Here is a 14215-nt window from a genome sequence, read left to right as displayed (position 1 = left end):
TTTCGTGTTTCAGTCGACCCCCGACTTTTCGCAATAATCGGCCGATTTCACCCGACCCAACTTTGGACAAAGTCGGGTTTCGCGAAACCCGACTCGATCCGAAAAATTTAAAAGTCGCTCAACTCTAATGACCACATTTTTTTTTGTCCAAAAATTGACTATTGTCATCTATACCGTTTAACCTGCTTTGTGTGAAATTACGTTTGTTTGAAATTTAAGAGACCCACTTGGCCCACTACAGGTGACCACATTTTTTTTGTTCAAAAATTGACTATTGTCATCCATACTGTTTATCCTGTTCTATGTGAAATTATGGTAGTTTAAAATGTAAAAAAAAACTGCGCAACCAAATTTTTTTCGTATTAAATTCTTCTTTTCCGTTAATCAACAAAACTTGGTTTCCAGAAACCAAGCAAATAGAAAATGCATAAGGGATGCAGAAGTGAACTGATGATGGTGCACACAGACTGCGAGGACGTGGAGCAGGTGCAACTGTGCCTGTTGCTTAAGCACAAGCAACATGCCCATCCACAACACATAGCTTACTGTTCCACTTTGCAGGGAGACATGAGACACCACTTCTGAAGCCACATCAGTGTGAACAGGTGGTCAGTTGGATAGCAGATAATGTTTCCAGCATGCTTGCCAGCACCACCCAGTCTTCCACACAGTCTAGTCTCACCAGCCAAGAGTCTGGATCATTTTATCCTCACCCTGATCCTCCTTCCTACGACCATGATGAGTCACAGGAGACCAGTGATCCCACACTAGGACACCCCAATGAGCTCATTACATAATCATTCTTGATTGTGGCCTCTCACCCTGCATCTTCCAACAGGAACAGGAGGACATGTGTTGTGAATTCTGTTGTCGAACTCCCTCCTGTGGTCGTGAATGGTACTTCGGCGAGTTCTGTATATGGGCTCCCTCTGGTGGCTGTGAGTGAAGCTGTTGCTTCTGAGGTTCCTTACACAGGTGACGTGGTTTATCCTTTGGTTGGCTGTTCTATTTAACTCCTCTCAGATTGTTTCTCCATGCCAGCTGTCAATGTTTTTGCATTGGTTCAGTTCGCTCCTGGATCTCTCTGGTGACCTGCCTTCTCCTGCAGAAGCTAAGTTCCTGATAGTCATTATTTGTTCACTGTTTTCTTGTCCAGCTGGTTTTCATGATTTTGTCTTGCTAGCTGGAAGCTCTGGGATGCAGAGTGGCCCCTCCGCACCGTGAGTCGGTGCGGAGGTCTTTTTTGCACACTCTGCGTGGTCTTTTGTAGGTTTTTGTGCTGATCGCACAGTTACCTTTCCTATCCTCTGTCTATTTAGTAAGTCTGGCCTCCCTTTGCTGAAACCTGTTTCATTTCTGCGTTTGTGACTTTCATCTTTACTCACAGTCAATATATGTGGGGGGCTTCCTTTACCTTTGGGGAATTTCTCTGAGGCAAGGTAGGCTTTATTTTCTATCTCTAAGGCTAGATAGTTCTTAGGCTGTGACGAGGCGCCTAGGTTTGGTCAGGAGCGCTCCACGGCTATTTCTAGTGTGTGTGATAGGATTAGGGCTTGCGGTCAGCAGAGCTCCCACATCCCAGAGCTCGTCCTGTATGAGGTTTAACTATCAGGTCATTCCGGGTGCTCCTAACCACCAGGTCATAACAGACATGCTGTTTAGTAAAGCACAACATTTAGAGTAGCCACAGTCACAAGAAGATGATGATGTGGAACAGCAAAGTCTGTCTAAGGAGGTAGATGATGATGAGACACAATTGCCGATAACTCAGGTTGTTGTTAAGTCAGGAAGACCAGGGAGCGGTGGTGGAAGATGAGGTGGTGGATGACGAAGTCACAGACCCAACCAGGGAAGCTGACATGCAGATCAAGACCAGTAGCGCTGAGGAGGAGGGATTGACTGCACCAAAACAGACAGAAAGAGGCAGTGGGTTGACTAGAGGGAGCAGGCACAGAGCACCAATACTCGTGAATTTCTCCCTCAAAGAGTTACGTGTTCCCTAGTCTGGGACATTTTTAAAGAGAGTTCTGAGACAAAAAAATCTTCATTTGCAATCTGTGCCATGCCAATATCAGCAGGGGCCTGACCACTAGGCGTCTAACCACCACCATGATCAGGCACATGTCATCTAAGCTATCGACTAGGTGAGCCGAATGCCTGGGTCCACAACTGGTGTCAGTGAATGACACCACTGCCTCTTTCCCTGTGCTATGTGCAAGACAATTCACTGTCCTTGATACTAGTGCAGATGCATCCCACCCTACACTGCACCTGTCCTTGCACATTCTGAGGCATCATCATCAGGCACTTCCAAATCCTTGTCACAGCACAGCATTCAGCTGTCCCTACTTCAGGTCTTGAAACAAAACTTAATGTTCTCAGCTCATGGACAGGGAGGGTTTCCGCCTACACATGGCGGCAGCTGTCCGTTGTTACTATGTCCCCATCCATCACTATTTCCTACTGTGTGGTGTCCCCGCGTTGTACCAGCACGCATCCAGGAACATCACCCATGCCCTTACCAGTGCACTTACTGAATTATCTACTTAACAACCGACATATGGACAAGCACTTGTGCCAGAGATGCTACATTTCCCTGACAGTACACTGGGTGAACATTGTGGAGGCAGGAGCCAAGTTACACCCTGACTACGAGGATTGCTGGCCCTACTTCTATCATGGTTTTTTACACCTCCTACCAGAGTTCCTGTACCCCCTCCTGCTCCTCCTCAACCTCCATCTCCAATTTGTTGTCTCAGAGCAGGTTATCCACATTAGCCAGAAGCTGGAAGCTCTGTAGCACTGTCTCAGCAATGCGGCAACAGGCTCTGTTTAAGCTAATTTGTCTTGGAGACAAACCACACAACGCCGCAGAGTTATGGAAAGGAATAAGAGACCAGACAGATTTGTGGCTCTCGTTGATGAACCTATAGCCAGCTATGGTCGTCTGTGATAATGACCATAACCTGGTGGCCACTGTGAAGCTTGGCAAGCTCACACACGTATCTTGCTTGGCCCGTGTGCTCAACTTGGTAGTTCAGCGATTTCTGAAACCCTAACCAGATTTGCCAGAGCTTCTGGTCTAGATATGCTGCAACAGTGCCCATTTCTGTAAGTCAACTACAGCTGCCGCTGTTCCGGTAGTGCTGCAGCAGTGCATGCAAGTGTCAGCTCACCGACTGGTGAGCGACGTGACCATGCGCTGGAACTCCACACTACACATGCTGGCAAGGCTTTGTGAACAGCAGAGGCCAGTTGTTGAATACCAGATCCAACACGCCTGTCGTTACTCTGGTCAACCTCCGCACATAACAACTGAAGAGTAGGCATGGATGTCTGACATTTGTGCTGTTCTCCAAGAGTTTGAGGACTCCACCACTCCAAGATTGTGAGTGACGATGATGTCATAATCAGCACAACGATCCCACTTACTTAAATAGTCACTGCCAACAATTAAACATGAAGCTTTGCATGCAGACCAGGTGGAGATGGAGGAAGACATGAGACAGGGATGTATTACTTGGCCCAGCCTCATCTCATCTGCTCAGCATAGATTGTGTAACAATGAGGAGGTGGAGGCTGAGGAGGAAGAACAGGAGCTAGTTGCTAGAGCAACAGAGGCTAGTATCCCCTGAAAATGGGAATGAGGAGGAGGAGATGGAGAGTCATCATCATGGTGGAGACAGTGAAGTTGTAGTCTGAAGGGAGCTTTGCACATATGGCCAACTTTATGTACCTTTCCCGTGACTCTTGCGTTATATTCATCTTAGCCAAAACAGAGCACTGGTTGTTCATCCTTCTAGACCCATTCTACAAAGAGAATCTTGCATCACTCCTAAGTGAGGTGGAGTGGTCTACCAAAATGGTGCTATACAAGAAGACCATTGTGGAAAATATGTTGGAAAAATTCCCATCAGACAACGCAAGCAGCAGGGGGCAAGCTTCCTTGAGGAACCAAGGAGTAGAGGCGAGGAAAACAAACACCAGATAAAGCAGATGCGGGAGCACCCTGTCAAAGGCCTGGGCCAATTTCATGACACCCTCCCAGGGTCTTAGCCCTGATAACTGGGTATTTTTGACAAGGAAGGAAACATTTTTAAAGATGGTCAAGAGATACCTGGCCAACTAAACCAGCATACTCCTTACTTCCTCTGCTACCTTCAACTATTGGGTCTCAAAGCTGGACACCTGGCATGAGCTGTCCATCTATGCCTTGGAGGTGTTGTGCTGCCCTGCCGCTAGCATCTTGTCTGAGCGGAGTCTTAGTGCTACAGGGGGGTAATAGGAGACAAGGGCTTTTGCCTGTCGACAGAAAATGCTGACAGGCTCACTCCAATAAAAATGAACAAAGCCTGGATTAGCCCTGACCTTTCCACACCACCAGATGACAGCAGCACATTTTTTTTTTTTAATCTTCAAAATTTGAATGAGGCCCTCCAGTTGTGGCCTTCAGTGGTCTATGGATGACCCTTCTTATATTTTTTCTGGCTTTGCACTGTGCAGAGCCTTTATGAGTGTAGATGTACTACAATCAACTTTCTTAATATTTCAATGAGGCACTACAGTTGCTGCCTTCAAGGGTCTATGGATGACCCTCATTATAATTTTTTTTTTTCTGGCTTTGCACTGGTGCAGAGCATTTACGAGTGCAGAAATACCATTAATATTTGAAGCCCTCCAATTGTTGCCTTCAAAGGTCTATGGATGACCCTCCTTATAATTTTTTTCTGGCTTTGCACTGTGTGCAGAGCCTTTTTGAGTGTACAAGAACCACAACTACACTTTCTTAATATTTGAATGAAACACTGCAGTTGTTGACTTCAAGAGTGTATGAATGAGTCTGCTTGTATTTTTTGTCTGACTATATGCTGTGTGCATAGCCTTTATGAGTGTAAGTGTACCACAACGGCACTTTGATCACAATATTTGAATTAGTGTATAGCCTTAATGAATCTACGAGTACCACTACATGACAATTGAACAGAATATGTATCAGGCCCTCCTTTATGTCTAATACAGGGTGTATCTGAGTCCCTCTTCAAACTAATTTTTGGCAGTTCTTGCTTCCTTCATAAATTACACTGAAATTTCCAATTTCCTATTAAAAATTAAAATGTTGGTTTACTTAAATTATTATTATTTTTTAATCCTTTTTAAAAGTTGCATCATATACAAGTCATTATACAGGAAATACTGTCTCTTAACTTTTTGTGTGTGTATACTCCAATGTCTCTTCGATTTTGAATGTTTTATTGTCAGTCTTTAAAGTGGAGTAAAAGTGTGACACCATTTTTTTCAACAGCGATCTGGGAGTCAGAGATGCTTCCAGGGGTCTTCCCCATGCTGTTCTCCTTCCAATCAGCACTTTTTCTACCTATTCCAATATTTTCACTGCCCCACAGACCTTCTTGAGGGTCTGCTGGAAAAATGCTTTGATTTCCCATTGTCTCTCATTATACTCTTTATTTGAAACAAGCATCCGAGCATTAGTTGTGCTGTTCCATGTATGTTGTTATATTTTACTATGTTGTTATAGTTTACTCTGCTGCCACCCAATGGCCTTTTTCCGTATGGCAGCTTGTTATTCATTTATTCTTATGGGCATGTCTTTCACTTCCGGTTCAGGGGTCAAGTCTTCTCTTCTTCTGGCAGCCATTTCATTTTCAGTTTACTTGCTGTTGTGAGAGGACGATCTTGAATCGGGCTTAGGAAGGCATCAGTCTATCGACCTCTTTTGTTGCTCACACTTGCAGTCATACTTGGTGCTACATCTTACTGTACCTTGTCTACACCTTCATTTCTGGAGAAAGTACTGTATTACCAGTTATACGCTGTATGTCCAGATTTCCAAATAAACAAGTCTGGATTGCACAATCCCTGGTGTGCATCATCTCTTCGGACGCTGAGCAGCATTGGGTCTGTCTGCCTCATATCGAGGAAAATACTGAAGGTACGATTCTTTCTCTCACAACCCTTATTAGTTTTACGACACCTCAATTCGCCTCATGTGGGGTCTGAACAGTCGAAAGACTGCCTTGAAGCCCGGCCAGAATCATCCTTATATCCCTATCCATGTGCCCACGCTCTGCCTGCTCACATACTGCAGCCCTGCTCTTCTAAGAAAACCCCTGCAGCATCATCTCAGACCACATTGTGCATAAAGACTCTCTGTGTATTATACCTCATCGCTGCAGATTGTCGGACTGCAGAACCCCAGAATTCTCGAAAAACACCTTGGGAATCTTATCAGGGGGTCGCACCTAAGCTGCACCACGATTTCCAACCACCAATTCAAAAGTTCAGTTTCTTAAAGAGACAGTGCACCTTATCAAAATGGCCAAAAAGGACCTTATGCAGTTCCCCAATGCTGAAACAGAGCAAATACAACCCGATACTGTCCCTCATGAAGACCAGGAAGCAGAGCTCGCTTCCGCAGCAGATCCAGATGCACGACCAGTACGCTCCCTCAAGCCAACACTAAAGGTCCTTGAGAATTACCGTTCCACAAGGGATGAGTTCAATGACAACCTGGACGACCTATGGGAACGAGTTGCCTCCCTCATGTCCAGCGTCCAACGCCACAAAGATGATGCAGCGAGATTACAGGACACTATAAGACAGCTAGACATGGCCCCCGGCAGATACAAGAGACTGTCTGCAAAGTACACTGCCTTCCTAAAAGACTCTAAAATCAACGAAGCCCTATCAGAGTTAAGCAAGGCAGATTCCACAGACAGAGGAAGGGACGCCACCGTGCAAGATGCCAAAGATAAAGCGGAGCTTTGTATCGCCCATCTGCAAGAAACTAGATCGCACAGGTCAGCCTCATCCAAACACTCTGTTCGGTCATACAAATCATCCTGCTCAAGAACTTCAGCCCTCAGTGACAGAATTCTAGAGGCCCGTTTAAACGCAGAGCGGTCCAAACTAAGATGTTCATACACAGAGAAGAAAGCAAAAGCAGAGGCAGAAGCCAAGAAAGCAGAGGCTAGAGCAAAGATTCTTCAAACAGAAGCAGAAGCAAAGAAAGCAGAAGTAGAAGCGAAGAAAGCAGAAGCAGAGGCTCGAGCAAAGATTCTTCAAACAGAAATGGAGGAAGAAATCGCATTAGCCGAAGTAAAAATACTCGAGCAAGCATTGAAGCAAAACCTTGACCCGATTTGCCTGCCACCACAGGAAGAAGACGACCCAGCTGTTCGTACCAGAGACTACATGCAGAAACAGATACCTGCAGCATACACCTTCTCCAGCGACGTTCAACCCAATATTGCGGAAACGTCCAAGTCAGCCTAACCTATGGAGCCAGTATCACCCACAGCCCATACAGAGACCCAAGACCAACGCCGTGATGCACCCCCTCAGGAGCAGTCATCACCGCAAGACGACCGCAAGGCACACTCCAGCTCACCTCCACAGTTCAAGCAGCAGTCATCAGAATCTCCAGAGGTTAAACCACAGCTCAACCCTGCAGCAACATCATTTTACCCGGGAACAATTCACCCTTCCATGCCACACAGCTTATACACCCGAAGGGCACCACAAGCTACTATGGTAACAAGGAGTGAAGGATCGGACATGTCCGAGTTTGCCAGGTTCATGGTGAGCAGGGAGTTAATCAGCACTAGCCTCTCAAAATTCGACGACCGTGCAGAGAACTACAGAGCCTGGAAAGCAACCTTCAAGGCCGCCATTGCTGATCTCTACCTATCCGTAGAGCAGGAGCTTGACCTCATGGTAAAATGGTTGGGTCCTGAATCCACAAACCGTATCAAGAGTCTTAGGACCCTCTATATAGGGCAAGCTGAAGCAGGTCTCGCTGCTGCCTGGCAGAGACTCGACAGAACCTACGGCAGTGCTGAAGCCATAGAAAAGTCCCTATTCAAGAGACTGCAAAATGTTCCAAGGATCAACCTTAAGGAAGCCCACAAGCTTCTGGACTTAAGTGACCTGCTTATGGAGCTGGAACTTGCTAAAAGAGACCCTCGTCTGTCTGGACTATTCTACCTGGACACTGCCCATGAGGTGAACCCAATCGTCTCAAAGCTGCCACATAGTCTGTGTCACACCGTTAACGGCGATAAAGGGGCAGGATGGCGTACTGGGACCCGCACCTGTCCCTGCCACTATAATGGGGCCCTGACTTTCCCTTATCTCAGGGGTACCTATGATGGTTAGGAGGCCTGAGCCGCCAGTGTATCCCTGTCTCCTGTGCAGGCCCTATCAGTGGCCCCCTCTCTGTTATGACCTGGTGGTTAGGAGCACCCGGAACGACCTGATGGTTAAACTCACACAGGACAAGCTCTGGGAAGTGGGAACTCTGCTGACCGCAACCCCTAATCCTATCACACAACTAGAAATTGCCGTGGAGCGTACCTAACATGACCTAGACGCCTCTTCACAGCCTAACAGCTAACTAGCCCTAAAGATAGAAAATAAAGCCTACCTTGCCTCAGAGAAATTCCCCAAAGGAAAAGGCAGCCCCCCACATATATTGACTGTGAGTTAAGATGAAAGTCACAAACACAGAAATGAAACAGGTTTCAGCAAAGGGAGGCCCGACTTACTAAACAGACTGAGGATAGGAAAGGTATCTTTGCGGTCAGCACAAAAAACTACAAAAGACCATGCAGAGTGTGCAAAAAGACCTCCGCACCGACTCACGGTGCGGAGGTGCCACTCTGCATCCCAGAGCTTCCAGCTAGCAAGGCAAAATCATAATAGCCAACTGGACAAGGAAACAATGAACAAATAATTAACTAGCAGGAACTTAGCTTCTGCTGGAGTAGACAGGTCACCAGAAAGATCCAAGAGCGAACTGAACCAGTACAAGAACATTGCTAGCTGGCATGGAGTAACGATCTGAGTGGAGTTAAATAGAGCAGCCAGCCAAAGACTAAACTACGTCACCTGTGGAAGGAACCTCAGAAGCAGCAGCTCCACTCACAGCCACCAGAGGGAGTCCATGGACAGAACTCGCCGAAGTACCATTCATGACCACAGGAGGGAGTTTGATAACAGAATTCACAACACCTCTCCCCCCCCAGGGAGGAGGACTGCACCAGTGTATAAACACAACAATAAAAAGGGTATACAGACAAGGTAACTAAAAGTCTCAAACTCACCAAATGCTCACACAACCACAGAAGTAACACATAGAAGGGAAGAGAAGGAAAAAACTAGGAAGGAAAACAGGGTTAACATGCAACCAAAACAGCAGACACCAATCTCTGTAATAAACCTCCAAGCTCCAAATATTACGCTCCTTCAACCTCCAAGCCAGGCAGCAGAACTGATCACTGACAATAGCTGTAGTCAAGGCTGGGACTATAAAGCGGCGGAGATTACAAAATCCACTTCAGCTGAGAGACCCAGCTCACAGCAACTCAGCAACAAGGTTAACTCCTGTACTGCTGGCACAAAGCAGCCAGGTCAGAATACAGGAGAAGAGCTTCTGTTCACTGTGTGTGAACGAGGCCCAGAGCGCTGCGGTTCTCTGGAACCTCTCTGTCGCGGTAGCCCCGTGACAGTCTGCAAGAGAAGTGGGCAGTGTGTGTCTCCAGGTATAAAAGGTCACATGACGTCACCTTTCCTCCGTTCATTCAGTTCTGCAAGTTCATTGATGAACAAGCCCAAATGAGGAACGACCCTAGCCTCGACTTCCTGGAGTCTAACACTGCAGCTCCAGTAACACCTTCATCAAGGTATGAAAGCGTTGCACATAGACGCAAGGACTCGAGGAACAGTGTAAGCGTCAGAAAGACTAACCTGCTATCACCTGCAGTACCTGCTGGTAAGCAGTACACTATTCCGTCGAGGGATAAGTCTTTCAATCGTGAGTGTCCCATTCACAAAAGACCACACTCACTGAACAAATGTAGAGGCTTCAGGTCGAAAACCATGCAGGAGCGCAAGAAAATCCTCAGCGAACTTGGGGTATGTTTCAAGTGCTGTGCTTCATCAGAACACATGGCCAAGGACTGTAAATCTGCCATTAAGTGTGAAGAGTGTCACAGCGACAGACACCCATCAGCCTTGCACCCAGCCTCAGCCACCAGCGATTCAGCAGTCGCAGTTACCTCTAGTCCCGCTACAAGCCATGGCTGGGAGCCACAGAATCATGCCAAGTCCATCACAGCTGTTTCCTGCTCATGCTCAGAGGTATGTGGGGAGAATCAAAGTGCTAAATGCTGTGCCAGGATATGCCTAATCAGAGTCTATCCAGAAGGGCAACCAGAGAAGGCAGTAAAAATGTACGCCATCATTGATGATCAGAGCAATCGATCCCTAGCTGGACCTAAGTTCTTTGAAACCTTTAGATTCAAGGGACCAGCAGCGCCCTACACTCTAAATACTTGCTCTACTCGCATAGAGACTAGCGGCAGAAGAGCACAAGGTTTCATCGCTTCTCCTGTCAATGGAGACGTAGAAATACCCCTACCTACGCTAATCGAATGCGATCAAATTCCAGACCAAAACGATGAGATCCCTACCCCGGAAGCTGCTTTCCACCAACCACACTTAAGGCACCTAGCCAGCGTTATCCCACCTTTGGACACAGATGCTGAAATCCTACTTCTGCTCGGCAGAGATAATTTATAGGTACCTTCACACTAAACGATATCGCTAGCGATCTGTGACGTTGCAGCGTCCTGGCTAGCGATATCGTTCAGTTTGACACGCAGCAGCGATCAGAATCCTGCTGTGATGTCGTTGGTCGGGGCTAGAAGGCCAGAACTTTATTTGGTCGCTGGCTCTCCCGCTGACATCGCTGAATTGGCGTGTGTGACGCCGATTCAGCGATGTCTTCGCTGGTAACCAGGGTAAACATCGGGTTACTAAGCGCAGGGCCGCGCTTAGTAACCCGATATTTACCCTGGTTACCATCCTAAAAGTAAAAAAACCAAACGCTTCATACTTACCTTCCGCTGTCTGTCCTCCGGCGCTGTGCTTTCCTGCACTCACTGTGAGCACAGCAGCCGGAAAGCAGAGCGGTGACGTCACCGCTCTGCTTTCCGGCCGCTGTGCTCACAGCCAGTACAGAGAAGCAGAGCGCCGGGGACAGACAGCGGAAGGTAAGTATGAAGCGTTTGTTTTTTTTACTTTTAGGATGGTAACCAGGGTAAACATCGGGTTACTAAGCGCGGCCCTGCACTTAGTAACCCGATGTTTACCCTGGTTACCCGGGGGCTTCGGATCGTTGGTCGCTGGAGAGCTGTCTGTGTGACAGACACCCATCAGCCTTGCACCCAGACCAAACAGCGACGCTGCAGCGATCGACATCGTTGTCGGTATCGCTGCAGCGTCGCTTAGTGTGAAGGTACCTTTAGGATACATAAGGTCCGCCAACAGTGTAACGGTCCTGACTACGCCCCCTACGCCCAGAGACTTGACTTGGGGTGGGTAGTCATAGCAATGTATGCTTGGACCGAACAGGAGTCCATTCCTTTAAGACCTACGTATGCCGAGACGGGCGCACTACTTTCTGCAAACCATGTCCTCATCACTATGAAGTGAAGGAAAAGCTTCCAGATCCTGTACAGCTGCCTGATGTTATCCCTTCTCCCTATGCAGACGACTTGGGAAGATCGGTGTTTCGTACCACTAAGGATGACAACAAAGTAGCCCCGTCTATGGAAGACAAGGAATTCATCAGGATAATGGACAATGAGTTCCTTAACCCCTTAGTGACAGAGCCAATTTGGTACTTAATGACCGAGCCAATTTTTACAATTCTGACCACTGTCACTTTATGAGGTTATAACTCTGGAACGCTTCAACAGATCCCGCTGATTCTGAGATTGTTTTTTCGTGACATATTGTACTTCATGTTAGTGGTAACATTTCTTCGATATTACTTGCGATTATTTATTAAAAAAATGGAAATATGGCAAAAAATTTTAAAATTTTGCAATTTTCAAATTTTGTAATTTTATGCCCTAAAATCAGAGAGATATGTCACAAAAAATAGTTAATAAATAACATTTCGCACATATCTACTTTACATCAGCACAATTTTGGAAACAAAAATTTTTTTTGTTACGGAGTTATAAGGGTTAAAAGTTGACCAGCAATTTCTCATTTTTACAACACCATTTTTTTTTAGGGACCACATCACATTTGAAGTCATTTTGAGGGGTCTATATGCTAGAAAATATCGAAGCTTGACACCATTCTAAAAACTACACCCCTCAAGGTTCTCAAAACCACATTCAAGAAGTTTATTAACCCTTTACGTGCCTCACAGGAACTGAAACAATGTGGAAGGAAAAAATGAACATTTAACTTTTTTTTGCAAACATCTTAATTCAGAACCATTTTTTTTTATTTTCACATGTGTAAAAACAGAAATGTAACCATAAATTTTGTTATGCAATTTCTCCTGAATACGCCAATACCCCATATGTGGGGGTAAACCACTTTTTGGGCGCACCACAGAACTTGGAAGTGAAGGAGCGCCGTTTGACTTTTTCAATGCAGAATTGGCTGGAATTGAGATCGGATGCCATGTCACGTTTAGAGAGCCCCTGATGTGCCTAAACAGTGGAAACCCCCCACAAGTGACACCATTTTGGAAACTAGACCCCTTAAGGAACTTATCTAGATGTGTGGTGAGCACTTTGAACCCCCAAGTGCTTCACAGAAGTTAATAACGTAGAGCCGTGAAAATAAAAAATCGCTTTTGTTTACACAAAAATGATCTTTTCGCCCACAAATTCTTATTTTCACAAGGGTAACAGGAGAAATTAGACCACAAAAGTTGTGCAATTTCTCCTGAGTACATCGATACCCAATATGTGGGGGTAAACCACTGTTTGGGCGCACCGCAGAGCTTGGAAAAGAAGGAGTGCCGTTTTACTTTTTCAATGTAGAATTGTCTGGAATTGAGATTGGACGCCATGTCGCGTTTGGAGAGCCCCTGATGTGCCTAAACAGTGGAAACCCCCCACAAGTGACACCATTTTGGAAACTAGACCCCTTAAGGAACTTATCTAGATGTGTGGTGAGCACTTTGAACCCCCATGTGTTTCACAGACGTTTATAACATAGAGCCGTGAAAGAAAAAATCGCATTTTTTCTACAAAAATGATCTTTTTGCCCCCCAATTTTTATTTTTACAAGGGTACCAGGAGAAATTATACCAGAAAAGTTGTTGTGCGATTTCTCCTGAGTACGTCGATACCCAATATGTGGGGGTAAACCACTGTTTGGGCGCACCGCAGAGCTTGGAAGAGAAGGAGTGCCGTTATACTTTTTCAATGTAGAATTGTCTGGAATTGAGATCGGACGCCATGTCGCGTTTGGAGAGCCCCTGATGTGCCTAAACAGTAGAAATCCCCCACAAGTTACCCCATTTTGGAAACTAGACTCCCCATGGAACTTATCTAGATGTGTGGTGAGAACTTTGAATGCCCAAGTGCTTCACAGAAATTTATAAGGCAGAGTCGTGAAAATAAAAAATATTTTTTTTCCACAAAAAAGATAGTTTAGCCCCCAAGTTTTTATTTTCACAAGGGTAACAAGAGAAATTGGACCCCAAAAGTTGTTGTCCAATTTGTCCTGAGTATGCTGGTACCCCATATGTGGGGGTAAACCACTGTTTGGGCGCACGGCAGAGCTGGGAAGGAAAGAGCGCCGTTTGGGATACAGACTTTGATAGAATGGTCTGTGGGCGTTATGTTGCGTGTTTGCAGAACCCCTGATGTACCTAACCAGTAGAAACCCTCCACAAGCGACCCCATTTTGGAAACTAGACCCCCCAAGGAACTTATCTAGATGTGTGGTGAGAACTTTGAATGCCCAAGTGCTTCACAGAAGTTTAGAATGCAGAGTCGTGAAAATAAAAAATATTTTTTTTCCACAAAAAAGATAGTTTAGCCCCCAAGTTTTTATTTTCACAAGGGTAACAAGAGAAATTGGACCCCAAAAGTTGTTGTCAATTTGTCCTGAGTATGCTGGTACCCCATATGTGGGGGTAAACCACTGTTTGGGCGCACGGCAGAGCTCGGAAGGAAGGAGCGCCGTTTTGGAATGCAGACTTTGATAGAATGGTCTGTGGGCGTTATGTTGCGTTTGCAGAGCCCCTGATGTACATAACCAGTAGAAACCCTCCAGAAGCGACCCCATTTTGGAAACTAGACCCCCCAAGGAACTTATCTAGATGTGTGGTGAGAACTTTGAATGCCCAAGTGCTTCACAGAAGTTTAGAATGCAGTCG

Source organism: Ranitomeya imitator, chromosome 3 (assembly GCF_032444005.1).
Source record: "Ranitomeya imitator isolate aRanImi1 chromosome 3, aRanImi1.pri, whole genome shotgun sequence".
In the NCBI taxonomy this organism is placed as follows: Eukaryota; Metazoa; Chordata; class Amphibia; order Anura; family Dendrobatidae; genus Ranitomeya; species Ranitomeya imitator.
The sequence above is the reverse complement of the archived record's forward strand: the minus strand, read 5'-3'. Positions refer to the sequence as shown.